The 14,800-nt window shown below is 34.5% G+C and overlaps 2 protein-coding genes across 4 annotated transcripts in view; both read right to left on the bottom strand.

Annotated features, from left to right (window-relative positions):
* The window catches only part of LOC134660848 (neuroligin-4, Y-linked-like), a 44,967-nt gene that overhangs the window by 28,880 nt on the left and 1,287 nt on the right, over window positions 1-14,800 (bottom strand). The gene's annotated exons all lie outside the window — the stretch shown is intronic.
* The window catches only part of LOC134660830 (inactive ubiquitin carboxyl-terminal hydrolase MINDY-4B), a 125,267-nt gene continuing 118,234 nt past the window's right edge, over window positions 7,768-14,800 (bottom strand). For all 3 annotated transcript variants that reach the window (XM_063516659.1, XM_063516660.1, XM_063516658.1), the window contains one exon: window positions 7,768-7,778. The gene's annotated coding sequence lies outside the window, so the exon portion shown is untranslated. The remainder of the gene's footprint in view (window positions 7,779-14,800) is intronic.

The following is a 14,800-nucleotide window of genomic DNA, read 5'->3' on the forward strand; positions in this document are numbered from 1 at the left end:
ACCTGAGACAATGCGCTATATAAGAGCCCGTTAACGATTTTAGAGCCAAAATGTAAAATTGATAGATTTAGTCGTTGAAATTGTACACCTTTTGTTACGTAATAGAAATAACAAGTAACTATCAACAAGTAACAAGTATCTATTAGCACGTCTTCTTATCTTGCACTTTTACTTTATTTGTATTGTATTTCCTCATAAGTTTGAGAAAAGCACTATGTTTACCTCGTGGAAATAGGTTTTTTCTGACTCAGAAACAGCAACATAGACTGTCCATCGGTGGACCTTATGGCTTTTGTAATAAGGTTTACGAACTGTCAGTTAACAGTGTGAGCGGTGGTGCCTCGTCAGAAAATGCCTTTCTTTCCATCCCTCGGTAACAATGTAGGTAGGTACTAATTTATTTTATCATTTGGTTCAATGACCATGCTGGTGAACTTGATTGGCGAAAAATCGGCAATTCTTGATTTTAATAACTTCCACATATAAATAATTGTACGATTTAGTTGTTTTGCTGTCGTATGAGAACCACCAACACAGATAGTTGTCATGGTTCTGTTTGAATAAAAATATATAATACGTTCACCATCGCAAGTGGAGTCTGCAAGTAAATTGTCCAGCATTCTGAAGTTTCCTTCAAACTTGTTTATTTCACACGCAAGCTTTTATTTCATGCATTGGAAACTCCGAATTGTATTTTTGTGATTGCGTAAGTCTTAGTTTGCGAGTGAAATAAATAAGTTTTAATGGGGCTCGCTTACCACAGACACTGAACCTAATATATACAAAAGTGAAATAGTTTATAAGTTATTGTGTTTCAAACGTTGCGCATATGTACTATATATGCGCATTTTATATTCTTTCAATTCAAGCTAAAAATTATATAAAGTTTTATTTTTCTAATAATCAGTATAATGTGTGTTTTTTTCTTTTTATATTAATTTACTTAAGGTCGCTTTTTAACAACAAGGTCATTAGCGACCACAAGAGAATTACAATTTTTTATATATATCAATTAATCTTATAAATCTAAGTACATGTAAATATCCATCATTTAAACAATCATTTAAGTTGTTAGGCAACTTACAAATTTCTTTTTCTTCCTTATATGATAAACACTCAATTAAAATATGGCTCACAGTCAACTCCAAACCGCATTTATCACATTTTTTTTTTTCAGTCTTAGTGATAAGATAACAATGTGTTAAGTTAGTGCCTCGTCAGAAAATGCCTTTCTTTCCAGCCCTCGGTAACAATGTAGGTAGGTACTAATTTATTTTATCATTTGGTTCAATGACCATGCTGGTGAACTTGATTGGCGAAAAATCGGCAATTCTTGATTTTAATAACTTCCACATATAAATAATTGTACGATTTAGTTGTTTTGCTGTCGTATGAGAACCACCTACAGAGATAGTTGTCATGGTTCTGTTTGAATAAAAATATATAATACGTTCACCATCGCAAGTGGAGTCTGCAAGTAAATTGTCTAGCATTCTGAAGTTTCCTTCAAACTTGTTTATTTCACACGCAAGCTTTTATTTCATGCATTGGAAACTCCGAATTGTATTTTTGTGATTGCGTAAGTCTTAGTTTGCGAGTGAAATAAATAAGTTTTAATGGGGCTCGCTTACCACAAACACTGAACCTAATATATACAAAAGTGAAATAGTTTATAAGTTATTGTGTTTCAAACGTTGCGCATATGTGCTATATATGCGCACTTTATATTCTTTCAATTCAAGCTAAAAATTATATAAAGTTTTATTTTCTAATAATCAGTATAATGTTTCTTTACCTTGAACCATAAAGAATAAAACAGCCGCGGGGTGCAATAGGAAAATTGTATTTACAACTCGTTATAACTTTTCGCTTTCGAGATTGTTTCAAATTTTCCTGAATCAACTTTCAAACCGAACCGTGGTTGTTGAAGTTGCACTATGTAAACGACTAAGAAAATCGAATTGAAAATTCAGATACGACACAATTACCAACACCTATGTAGTTTAGAATCTTAATTATAAACTTGGCCCCGGCCCGTTTACTGTTTACTTCATTACGCCAGTACTATTAAGTATTAGGTACCTACTGAGAAAATTAAAGAACCATGCATGACGTATTAGAAACTTTAGTAACAATAATGTCACATTGTAACGGTTACATAATATATAAATGAGAACAAAACAGATATCTAATGGGTAATATGAAACTGCTTATTATTTTTCATCAGTCTCATATCAGGTTCGGCGTCCAGTCTATTTAAAAGCTGTATTATTATATTGCCCAACTATAGCTGTATCCCGTAGATAAAAAAATTAATTTCAACTTGTTTTTTGATATTCCATTTTTACCGAAATGTGACGCGTTGGGCTATATAATAATGTTAGTTAGGTATCTTTTGATATCTTAGTAGTTACATATGTAGAGTTTCCTCTTCTGGGATTTGTTTATAGGTATTAAAAATATTTTTACACAAAATTGTAACAATTGTAAATATAAAAAATGCTTAGCCGGTTGAACTGCTAAAGAAAAAGTTAAAGGGAAACGAGGGATAATTGAAAATTTATTCATCGTTAGGCCTCGAGGCATCGCAGTGTCGCGGAATAGAATAGCAGGGCTGGCTATTGGGTAGCAATACAGCACAGCTTGATTAAAAGTTACTAGAAATGTCGAACTAGCTCAAATAGAGTAAAAGTAGGAAAGCGAGCCAAACGTAATAATTTGCAAAACGAAACCTCACATAGCAAACTAAGACAGTATCGGGTTGGTAAGTCGCCTATTAAAACGACCTAAATAAGTAAGTAGTATCGCTGGAACAGTAGGGAAGCATGCTTCAAAATATTATTTTTATAAATTACTATTATCGACATTGATGCGTACTATATATTAATAGTATGACCGCGGTATTCGGAAAACAAGATCCGTTTTAGAGAAGAGCGTATACGATAGGTATGTACTAGATACCTGGTAGTTTAGATTTCAACTATCTATCTTTTGCAGCTCAATTCGGGCAACCAATGTCACTTTTACGTTAAATTATCGTATTAAAATTGTTTTGAGATCTAAAAATACATAACGAGACGTTTTAGACATTGTGGAAATCGTTCAAGAGTATCTCCAGAATTGCGGAAATGTCAAATTTGACAGGTTAGATCTTAAAAATATCGTTGTCGTATCTTGGTGATGTCTAATAGATATCTAATAGATGTCTAGTTCAAAATCCGAATCTGTTCCTTATTAATTCATTATTTTATTTTTGAATCCTTTTGTCCGGGTCTGCCTAAAACGCACTCTGACTAATTCGCGTTATGCCTAGACCAATTGAGAAATAGTCGAAATAAGACTTAGGCGTAATGAGTTTTTGTCCTAAAGCGAACTTAGCACATTGAGAATCGGACGTATTGAGATTTAGTGCAAAAGCGAATTTGTCAGTGTGAGAATAAGACTTATTACGTATTGGTCTAAAAGCGAATTTGACACGAGAGCATTTTTTAAGTCATGATTGAAAGAAGTTTTTATACCAATTATTTTAAAAGTAAAATGGATATGGGTACCTACTGTCTATTAAACTGTCAGAACTATTGTCAGTTCTTGACTTCAACGGATATGATTTCTGCAAACTGACTAAGTACTGCTTGATTGTGCTACGAGAGACTTTGAAATATTACAGCGTACGAGTATTAAGGTGCTAATCCCAGCAAAATGGCAGGATACATTGGAGCAAACGATTTCGGATTATTACGGACACCCGAAGTTATAGGTGTATGTGTTTTTCCCGCATGCCCTCAAAATGACTTCGGGGAAGTCTCCAAAATAATAAAAATTAACTTCCTGTGCCGGCTGAACTTTCTAATCTCACGCAGGACGCAAGTCTGTAGCTATCACTGCACAGTTGGGGAACAAGAGTGGACTGAAGTTTTGGAGTCGCCTAACAACTGCACCAGTTTTGACACCAGCCACGCGGAGACAATCGTTGATCTCCTTAGGTTTGCACTAAATATGGTTAACGGTGTGGTGTCAGCCATGGTGAGCGATATTGTGTAGGTAGTGGATTGATCGGTTTATATAATTTCAAGTATGTTAATTTTACTTTTTATACAGGGTGTAATCTAAAACGTGATACAAGATAATCAAACCTGAATCTTTTCATGATTTTGAACAACTTTTACTATGGGGTCAATTTTGTAATATTAAAAAAAAATTGAGCTGTTCCATAGAAATGGTCAAGGAGAGGTAGACAAAAATGTATGGCAAAGATTTTTTTTATTGTTAATTTACAAAGCTGACCCCATAGTAAAAGTTGTTCAAAATCATGAAAAGATTCAGGTTTGATTATCTTGTATCACGTTTTAGATTACACCCTGTATTTGGGAGGTATACCTATTTAATTAAAGAAGTTATTATTAATGATGACTATTTTTATTTCCTTTAATCCTTTTGATCCCGTACACATTCGTCACTTTTCGACTAAGTTCCTAAAAACGCGTTTATGTATTTTTAGTGCACTTTCGTCAGCAGTGACGAATCTGTACTCAAGTTTAATTTCTGTATGTTTTTGACACTAGTGACCAAAACGAACTTACAATAAATTTGGGTACATTTTCGTGTGCAACAGACAGTCGTTTTATAAAGTGACGAATCTGTACTTAAGTTTTCATTTCTGTTTGTTTTTGACACTAGTGACCAAAACGAACTTAGAATAAAATTCATTAGATATTTTTACAATTTATTTATTTAACCCTTCAATTTATTTTGAATTTAGTGACTTGATATCAAGTAGTAGCGTGTGGGGCACGAAATGCTGTGACTTCATATCAAGCCATTGGCGGCGAAAGGGTTAAAGTATTTTAGGTAGGTAGATACTAGCAAATGTGGTTATTGCAATAAAACACTTTTAAAATTAACCCTTATTATATAATTAATGAAAATAAACATTACTTTTCATTAAACTAAATTACTTCAAACTCTGTCATAAATTTATAGGTAGGTAAACAATCATTTTGCTCCACGCCACACCCGACTTAAGCGTGTCAAGCATGTTTTTACATTAATTTTACCTTTCAGCAACAAGTCAACTAAATGTTTTCTTTGTTTTGTTGTTTCTACATCGACTTTTCTGCGGTTCTCGGTCTTAAGTGTGCCTGATTGTATTTTTATAATTTTGATATCGTTTATCCTAATTTCGTTATTTATGCCATGCATAAGTCTTAATAAACTTGCTTTTCTTGGGATCTTTTTATTAAGCCGGCTATGGAAACCCTCGGTTGAGTTGGTTGTAATATGGCGTTCATTAAAACAACTGAATGTTTTTATTGAGTCGTTAAATAGCCACTGATCCAGAAAATAATCCATAAACTTGTTTGTTTTCATATTATTCGGCAGCATATCGACTATGGACAACCATCCTTCTCCGATCAAGTCCTCGGGTAGGTGACATAGAGATTGACAGCATTTTATAAATGTTTTTCCCGTTTTGGTTTTATTAATTTTTAATTTTTTAGCTTTCTTTTTAATCGCTTTCGTAAAATGAAAGAAGCAGCCGGATGTTTTGCTATCTGGATAAATTTTGTTTATAGCGTTAGACATCGCGATCTCAAAATCGAGTTTAAAAATTGATGGGTTCCACAGAGGTAAATTTTCTTTTAAAATCATCAATAATTTTTCGTATGTTTTTTGTTTCTTGTCTGGCAAGATTGCATAAACAAGGGGCACTATAACATTTTTTTCTGAAGTACTACCCAGGTCTGCGTGGAATGTGTAAAGTTGTTTGAAGGGGTGCCGTACAATTTTGAATGTTCCATCGCCTAGAATTATTTTTGCCCTTTGAAATATTCCTCTCGTATTACGGCTCACAAAGATCAACATTCCGTCATCAACCTCATTTAATAGATTTGGTTTAAATTTTTCCGGTATTTCCACTTCTTTCCGAGACGTAAATTTAAGTTTTTTTTATTTTGTTATGACGTTTTCTTAAATTATATAATCCTGTCTTTTTTTCTTCAAAACACGGTATATTCTGCACAAATTGTGTTCCCTTGTCGAGAAGTGGTAGCATGCAGTCTTCAAAAATTTGCTGTATGGGCGTAAATTCTTCCATTACTCTTTTTTTACAGATTTCAAATTGTTTTACGAATTCAACATTCTCAAAATTGGCGGTGCAATGTTTTGAATGCTCAGACTGTCTTATGATTGAATCTCGATTTGTATTTAAAGTAATAGATGCATTACACAAATTTCGCTTTTCGCATCTCCATCTTGTCGTACCGTCTAGATTTTTTCTTGATAAAGTATATCTGTATCCATTAGTAAAAACAGAATCTTTGTTTCTTTTACCAGGCGTTATAAAAATTTCCGCACAATCCATTTCTTACAACTATAATTATTATTTTGCATTCGCAACAGTAACCGATATTGTAAAAACGAGCAATGAAAATATGACAATTCTATGTCATCATTAATCATAATCATAAACAAGAAGTACCTAGATAGCAAGATAATAAATCTATTTCCAGCCATGACTGTGGAAGTGAAGTGGAGTAAGGTTGAATATGACATCTATCACAATATGTAACTTTTCACTTCAGTAGTAAGAACATATTAAAGGTTAAAAAACAAAATCAAGTAAAGTTAACCACATTTATTTACATTCAAGAATATAATTTGGAAAAACACACAAAACAGAAAATAACTCTAGGGAGTGACGAAAGTGCGACTTTCATCATTCCCTGGAGTGAGGAAAGTCGCACTTTAGTGACTGGTTTCTCGCAGGGAAGTAGACTTGTTGAGTTGAGGTCCCTGTGAGTCCCATAAACAAAGCTTGGTAAATCAGTTACAAATTTTGTAACTGATTCACCATTGATTGCACCGTAGAGTTCAAAGTTTGCAGTACAATTCGAAAAATACGTAGAATATCTTCTGTATACACTTGATTAAAGTCGTGAAGGTTATCTGCAGACTCCACTAAATTGATCCAATTTCCTTCTGTATAATGTTGAAAGCATACCCGACTTTTAGGGGGAAGATAAAAATGATGTTCCAAAAGAATTTCCATTTTTGTCATGTCGGGTATTTCAATTAAATTTTCGTTTACATGACATCCACTGAAAACGCATCTACTTGAATCGTCATATGCACGCCTAAGGGATCCGCTAAACCTATTCATACTGAATTAATTTTTGTAAGAAAATCGTGTATTCTGCCTAAGCTGATGCGTCACTGTCATAGAAAACAACGATAATAGATTGTAAAATATCTAACCAAAAAGGTTGCTTGGTGTAGGTGGCACGCTCTTTATTTTTAGAACTGACGGCAAAAAGGCTAAAATGTTTTTTTTGCAGACGAAAATATATTCTAAGTTAGTGTCAAAAACAAACAGAAATGAAAACTTAAGTACAGATTCGTCACTTTATAAAACGACTGTCTGTTGCACACGAAAATGTACCCAAATTTATTGTAAGTTCGTTTTGGTCACTAGTGTCAAAAACATACAGAAATTAAACTTGAGTACAGATTCGTCACTGCTGACGAAAGTGCACTAAAAATACATAAACGCGTTTTTAGGAACTTAGTCGAAAAGTGACGAATGTGTACGGGATCATCCTTTTCCAGGCATAGTACGCATACACATAAAGTAAAATACCCTACAGTGGACGGTGATGGACAAAAAAACACAAATCCTTAAAAAATTAACTTCGATCAATGTCTATAGGATAATGTTTATAGGATAATGTATTTAGTAAGAGAAGGGAATAAGACCATTGACTTTCCATAGTTTATAATTTTAATAAAAAATAACTGTGAAACATAAATAATATTATGCAGCTTCTTGGTTATAAATTAACTAAGTTATCTGTTATCTGTTCTACAAATAACGAAACATAAACTTATTTTTTTATAATTAATTATTATTATAATGGCCCAATAATTCCTTTTTAATGTCGCACATCTTCTGTAAGAAATAAAAGGCTGAAATTTCCCCATCATGCAAGTTTTTTAATTTTTTGTTATACCTTGAGTTAAATACTATATCCAACTTCCTTCTTGAGTTGCCTTCAAAGAGATTTTGTCTAAGTTTTAGATTCTGCCATTGTGATTCTATTTTCAATTTCCACAAAAAATTGATGAAGTTTGGCCTGCACTTCATTCGAGAGTTTAAACGGCGATGCCATCCCTCTAAGCTATTATTTGTTCGGTGGATTTCATTAGCACAACTAATTATGTTATTAAGTTCGTTGATCCAGTATTTTTCCAGGTAAGAATATAGAAACTTATTCACTTTTACCTGATTTCTACCTTGTGGTAATTGTTTAATTTGCTGCCAAACTTCGGATATGTAATTTGATGGAACAAGTGGCAAATTAGCACAAAGTGTAGCTACTGTATTTCCTATGTCTGTACTCAGTATTTCTGATTTCTCGGCTCTTTTCCAAACAGCTCTTGAATAATGGAAATAACATCCTGTTAATGATATTTCCGGAAAAACGGCTTTTAACGCTTGAATCTGAGCAATTTCATAATCGGTTGTGAATTTTTTAAATTCAATGCCAAAAACATTTTTTATTAGCTGGAAGAGCCTTACGTAGGTTTCCTACGTCTTATTCGGCAACAGACAATATATTATTGGCAGAATATTCACAGTGTCGCTGTTGCCCTCGTTCAAGTTTATATGTACCGTATATAGCTGGAAAAATAATGGCACTGATTTGAATGTCCCATCGCCATAAAATTGCGAGTCTGCTTTTGCCTTTAATGTTTTCATGGCTAATTGCGAGCTAAAAATCAAAATCTTATTGCATCCGTCGCCGTCATCACAAACGAGAAATTTTTCAGCTATGATACTTGGTATCACTATGTCATTTAAAGTAACTTTGGTATGTTTTACTTTCAAAAAATTATGTCTAGCCCTGTACAAAGAATCCTTTTTGGCTTTAAAAATAGCTGCCTCGTTTATACCTTCTCTTGCAAGCAGTTCGGGTTGCTTCAAAATTGCCTTTTCTACAATTTTCGGCACGGGTCTAAAGGATTTACACACATCCTTTTTACAAGCATCGATTAATACAGAAATTGCATTTTTCGCGTGATTCGGTGTGCATGTGTGGTCAACAACTCGCAACACCACATTGTTGGAATTAATTTTTATGGAAGCACTGCATTGATTTCGGTTACCGCACCGCCAGAGCGAGGACCCGTCAACGTTAGAACAGTTTTTTGTATATTGGAATCCACTGTACAGTAAATTATAGCCGCCTTTTTTATTTTTTACAAATACAACACTTTCGTTTGTATCCATTGGTAGTAAAATAAATTATCTCGTTATTAGGTACCTACAACGCGGACTGCACACAAAGATTGGCACTAAACGTCATGTTATAACTCATTACTGTAATTTTGAATGACTTCAGTTTCAAGTGGCCAGTGAAGAGGTAAAATGTGATAGGAGTTCGTATGGAGAAATATATTAAATACGTTATTTATGATATTGGTGTAACGAGTTTTAGGCTAACTGATAATTAGACTTAACGCGAAATGGACAAACAGCGACTTAGGCGTATTACGTTTGGGTCAGATTGCGAAATAGGTAATATAAGAATTAGACAATAGCCGACATAGTCTAACAGCGAATTTCAAATGACGTTTAGGCATAACGCGAATTAGTCAGAGTGCGTTTTAGGCAGACCCGGACAAAAGGTTTTGAATCACTTTTTTGTTGACAATTGTCTACTCGTAGTACTAAAATTGAATACTTTTACTATTGTGACATTTTGACGTTATAATTTATTTTTATTTGCATTGTTTGTTGTTTACTTTGTTATGTTGTTTTTATTTTAACATAATATTTTAATTGGTATTATACTAAATTAACGATCACTATACAAATGCTACCTAACGTAATTTGGATATTATTTTATTTTGACCTACCTACCTACCTAGGTATCATTACTTATTTATTGCTTAATTTCGATTAGTGAACTGAATAAATATGATGTGACACTGGTCAAAATAAGACGATACTTTATTTATTAGTTAAAAGTAGCGATGGGCGAGTCGAGTTATCTGATTCGAATAATTCGAATCAGCCTACAGATGAGTTAATTCGAATCAGCCTACAGATGAGTTAATTCGAATCAAGACTATGGGCAATTCGAATCAACTCGACCACTAGCTAACTCGGCGAACAACTCGCCGAGCCGAGTCAACGCTATCACACTGCTACTAAGGCCATTCAAAAATAAACCTTAATACTGTAGCCCGAAGGCTCTTTTTACAACAACTGCCGCTCGATTCGCCGTCTCAACTCGAGTTGGTACTATGACCATTCAAAAATAAACCTTAATTCCGTGACCCGAAGGTTCATTTTACAACAACTGCCGCTTGATTCGCCATTCCAAGTATCCCAACTCGAGTTCACTGCTAGTATGGCCATTCAAAAATAAACCTTAATTCCGTGCCCTGAAGGTTCTTTTTACAACAACTGCCGCGTAACTCGCCGTCTCAACTCGCTCCGCGCCTGTGCCTGTGACCTTGTCGCGAACCACGCGAATCGTCGAGTCGAGTCAACTCGATTTTGAATTCGAATCAGCGGCCGAATCAATTCGAATGATTCGAATTGAAAAAAAGTGGACTCGTCACATCGCTAGTTAAAAGGTACCTAAAAACGTTGTACTCGTTTTCAAAGCGCACCAATTACATTTATTTTAAGCGGTACCTATCTTTAAAACAAAATCAGGGGTTTAAGACTTGTAAGAGTTTGAAAACATTTAATTAGTCTTTCTAGTTTCGCGTAGATCTTTGTTTAGGGACATACCATTTGATCGTGGGTAAGACAAACATTTGTATGCTAACTGAGGAGTTTCAGACAATGTACTGCTTGTTTCGTAGTGGCATTCGAAAAATAAAATAGTTCGCCATGCTTCTGTTCGGCTTCGAGGAATGGATAACGACGTGAAAAGGCTCGCAAGGCCTTTTTGTATTCATTTTAATAGCATCATAAATACTATCGTATACCTCATCTCAGGAATTTCAACGAAATGTTTATAAACACACTAGGCCTTCTGAGTACCTTTAATGAAAATCTATAGGATGTAACATAAATAGTGGAAATCCGTTTATAGTATTTTATGCAACCGTTGTTTAAGAGGGGTCAAAAAAGGCGAGTGGCGTGAGTAACAATTTGAGGCGAAGCCGAAAATTGTTAATAAAGACGCCACGAGTATTTTTTGACTCAGTTAAACAAGGTTGCATACAATACTTTTTCTACGACCAAGCACTTACTTTGAAAAAAAAAATACAAGTGGATTCATATAGGACATATATGTAGGTAAACAAACCAAAAGTATACAGCTAAGATACGCGACCCGGCCGCCGCGCCCCGCGCCCCACAACCGGTTGGTCAGCGACACCTTCTTGTACCTCATGAGGCCCTGGTACTTGCTCTTAGTTAAATTACAATTTTGGACAGTTTTTTTCTCGATTTTGGCCACAGTAGCCTATGGAGACTAACAAGCAACGCTAAGCGGTGTTCGTAGTCTATGGATCTTGCTATATTACGGGTGTCACATGCACGTTTCTGACTTCTGAAGCAAGTTTACTGTTTCTACTAGTTAGTACTCATCTGTCAGAGATGACAATTAAAATTAGGTTGGCAACAATGTATTTCATACAATATTTTTTAAGTGGTGATTACACTAAGTATCGTAAAAGTACCAAAAAGATACTGCGTGTATGCACAAATACTTTTTTGGGGAATAGACTAAAGACTTGTCTTGACAACTATAACATAGGGGTTTAAAGATGTGTGTACGACCTTTTAAATGACAAATAAAAGTACGGGAGTAGAAAAAAGGAATATTCGGTATCGTGTTCTGATTAGGAAAAAGTAGAAGACATTTTTATTGTATTGTCAGAATATACATTTTAAAATAAGATTTGTTTGTTTATAAAAATTAGTTTTAATTCAATACTACTTACAAACGTTTGTGCTACGGGTATAAGTATATGTTTCTAGATCTGGATTTGAATCCATCAAGATTAGAGGAGTTTACTCAATTCTTCATCAGAACAGAATTGAACCTTGACAAAATAAATATTTAAAAACTTTGCTTGCTTAAGAAACTTACGGAAAAAGACATATTTTACCGCCAAGCGTCCTTGAAGAGTTCCGCTCTGTTTTTCATCAGAATCATCAGAAATTCCAGAAAAAAGTCCTAAAGTACAAACAAAGACTTTTGACGTAATAATTATGAATTTGCTGAGTAAAACCAATGTTGAAAGTAGCCAAAAATAAAGATAAACTAAATAACCATAACGTACAATAATGATGAAACACAGTAGGTAATCACAGACAAAGCTACAGAACAAAAAGAGAAACAAGGAAAAAGTAAACGAAACTACGAATTATATAATTAAGGTTCACTTGGCCATCAGAAGTAAATCCTTTTGGGTCGGACTAGAGATCGCCGGAACAATTTGCGAGATAGTCCCTTGGGGGTCGTTTTGTACTTTTATAGGCACGATTTAAGTGCGAATAGAATGGGGCAACAGATGTTTTAAGTTAGGTCCTTCCTCTATCTAATCCCGCACGATGGCTTCTCATCTTTAAATTGTTTTCGATCATCTGCGGGGATTTAAAAGACTTACAGAGATCTTTACTTTGATACTTGCTTCGCATAGTGACCGGTTGCGCTTGTAATACTATTATTTCGACTAAAATAAAATATTAATGGTAAGTACTCTTTTCTTACTGATTTTTACGACTGAAAAACTTTTCTGTACCAGGTAAAGCCTGACCAGTAATATATGATCATTTTCAAGAGGGCGCTGTTATTCTCACGAAGGGCGACAGTTCAGTAAAGAATGAAAAAATTAGTTTCAGTGACATTCCGTAACATGGCGCTTGATCATATATTCCTGGTCAGGCTTTACAACATACAGTGTACCAGTGTTGGCCGAAACGTTAATGCAATTGACTATTCTTGACCATTAACCATATAAATAGAACCTTAAACTGTAATCCTTCGTTACGGTATGCGGTTCAATTTGTACTGGTTAATGGTCAATGCAATTAACGTTCGGCCAACACTGCAGTGTACAATATTTAACGTAAAAAATAAGTTTTTGGCAAAAATTTCATTTTTGGTACAAGCTTTTATCGCTGACTGTACTTTCCTTACGATAGACAACTAATACTCATCGAGACCATTCTAAAAAACCCTAACACAATTAGGTTGCGTTGTTTCATCACAGAGTTCCTATGGCCACCTGTCTCCATCATCAGATCAGCTCGATGGTACCATAATATTGCATTGTCACCTGACTTACATGTGTATGCAAAATTTCAGCTCAATCGGAAACCGGGAAGTGGATCAAATTTAACTTGCAAGATTTAATTACAGACAGACAACGGTCAGGTGAAAGTAAATAAAAGCTTGTAAAATAAAAAAAATAGAAGAGGAAAGTAGTTACGTGTAATTTATTTTTAACCCACTCAGAAGAGATGTTTGTGGCTTTAGCTAATTCGCGTATTTTCAATCTTCGGTCGGCTAAAACTAAATCATGGATTTTATCGATGACTTCGGGTAAAACTGCCGTTTTCGGGGCTCCAGGGTGAGGTGCATCTTCAATGCTTGTCCTGCCTCGCTTAAACTCATTTACCCAAAGTCGAACCGCTTCGTAGGAAGGACACGAACTACCCAACGTAGGTAAAATCCTTTCATGGATTTGTTTCGCAGTTTTGCCTTCCAAAAAAAAGAACTGAATAACTCCACGAATTCCAATTTTCTCCATTTTGCCGCGTAAGTGAGACCACATTTGTTTGAACTACTGTCAAAAGTCAATTTCCCGCCAAAAATGACATGACGCCACAGATTAAATATATTTAGTTCCTAAACTAAATCAACACACACAGAGTTGACGCCAACGCCATCTATACGTAGGCGAAACAAGTTACTTCTCAAATCACCCTCGTATGTCCTATGCATATTGTACGCTAAGCATGGCTCGACATGCTCTTGGCCGGTTTTTAATAGTAAAATCGAATCATTAAGCGAAAAATACAAATTCATCAATAAATATAATTAATTGTAATTGAAAGTTGAGAAAGTTTTAGGGAAGGTTCGAAACAATATTTATGAATAGAAAATTATAGGCTGGATCCGTGTTTACTTCTTAAAAGGTTTCCGGTAAACGTAGAATAAAATCAATCAAAAAGATTCTTTGTTTTAGAATATAATCACAAATGTAGGTACATAATTAATTATATTAGGGACAACGATTTTAATAATATCCAATATCCGCGAGTCGACGGCTAAAGGCCTTTGTTAAGACTGAAGAATATTTTCCTCTTTGTGTAAAACATTGACTAGGTATATTGAGTCAGTTATTTGAAACGCAAATTAGAAAGGAAATTTAAAAATAATGACTCATGAATATTTTCACCCGTAGATAAAGATAATAATTATATATTCGAGTAAGTATAAAGGAGAAAAATGAAAGAGAAAATATCTAGACACGAATTCCAACGGCGGATGTGAACATCCGACCAAAATGACAATTTAACGTAACGGTAATAAATAGCGCATTCTCCTGCTAATAAGCTGACTTTGGCATTTCTATCATTTTTAGTTTCCCAGACAGAAAATATGGTCAAATTGAATATTTCCGTGAGGCACGACGCATTATTCTCACGTCCACCTTTTCCCAGTTTTGCATCTCTTTCGAACGTTTCGTTTTAGTGAATAGTGGTAGGTGACTTGATATTTTATTTTTTTATTTTATATTAAGGCATATTTTGAAGTGTCTCTGTAAC

This window comes from Cydia amplana, chromosome Z (assembly GCF_948474715.1).
Source record: "Cydia amplana chromosome Z, ilCydAmpl1.1, whole genome shotgun sequence".
Lineage (NCBI taxonomy): Eukaryota > Metazoa > Arthropoda > Insecta > Lepidoptera > Tortricidae > Cydia > Cydia amplana.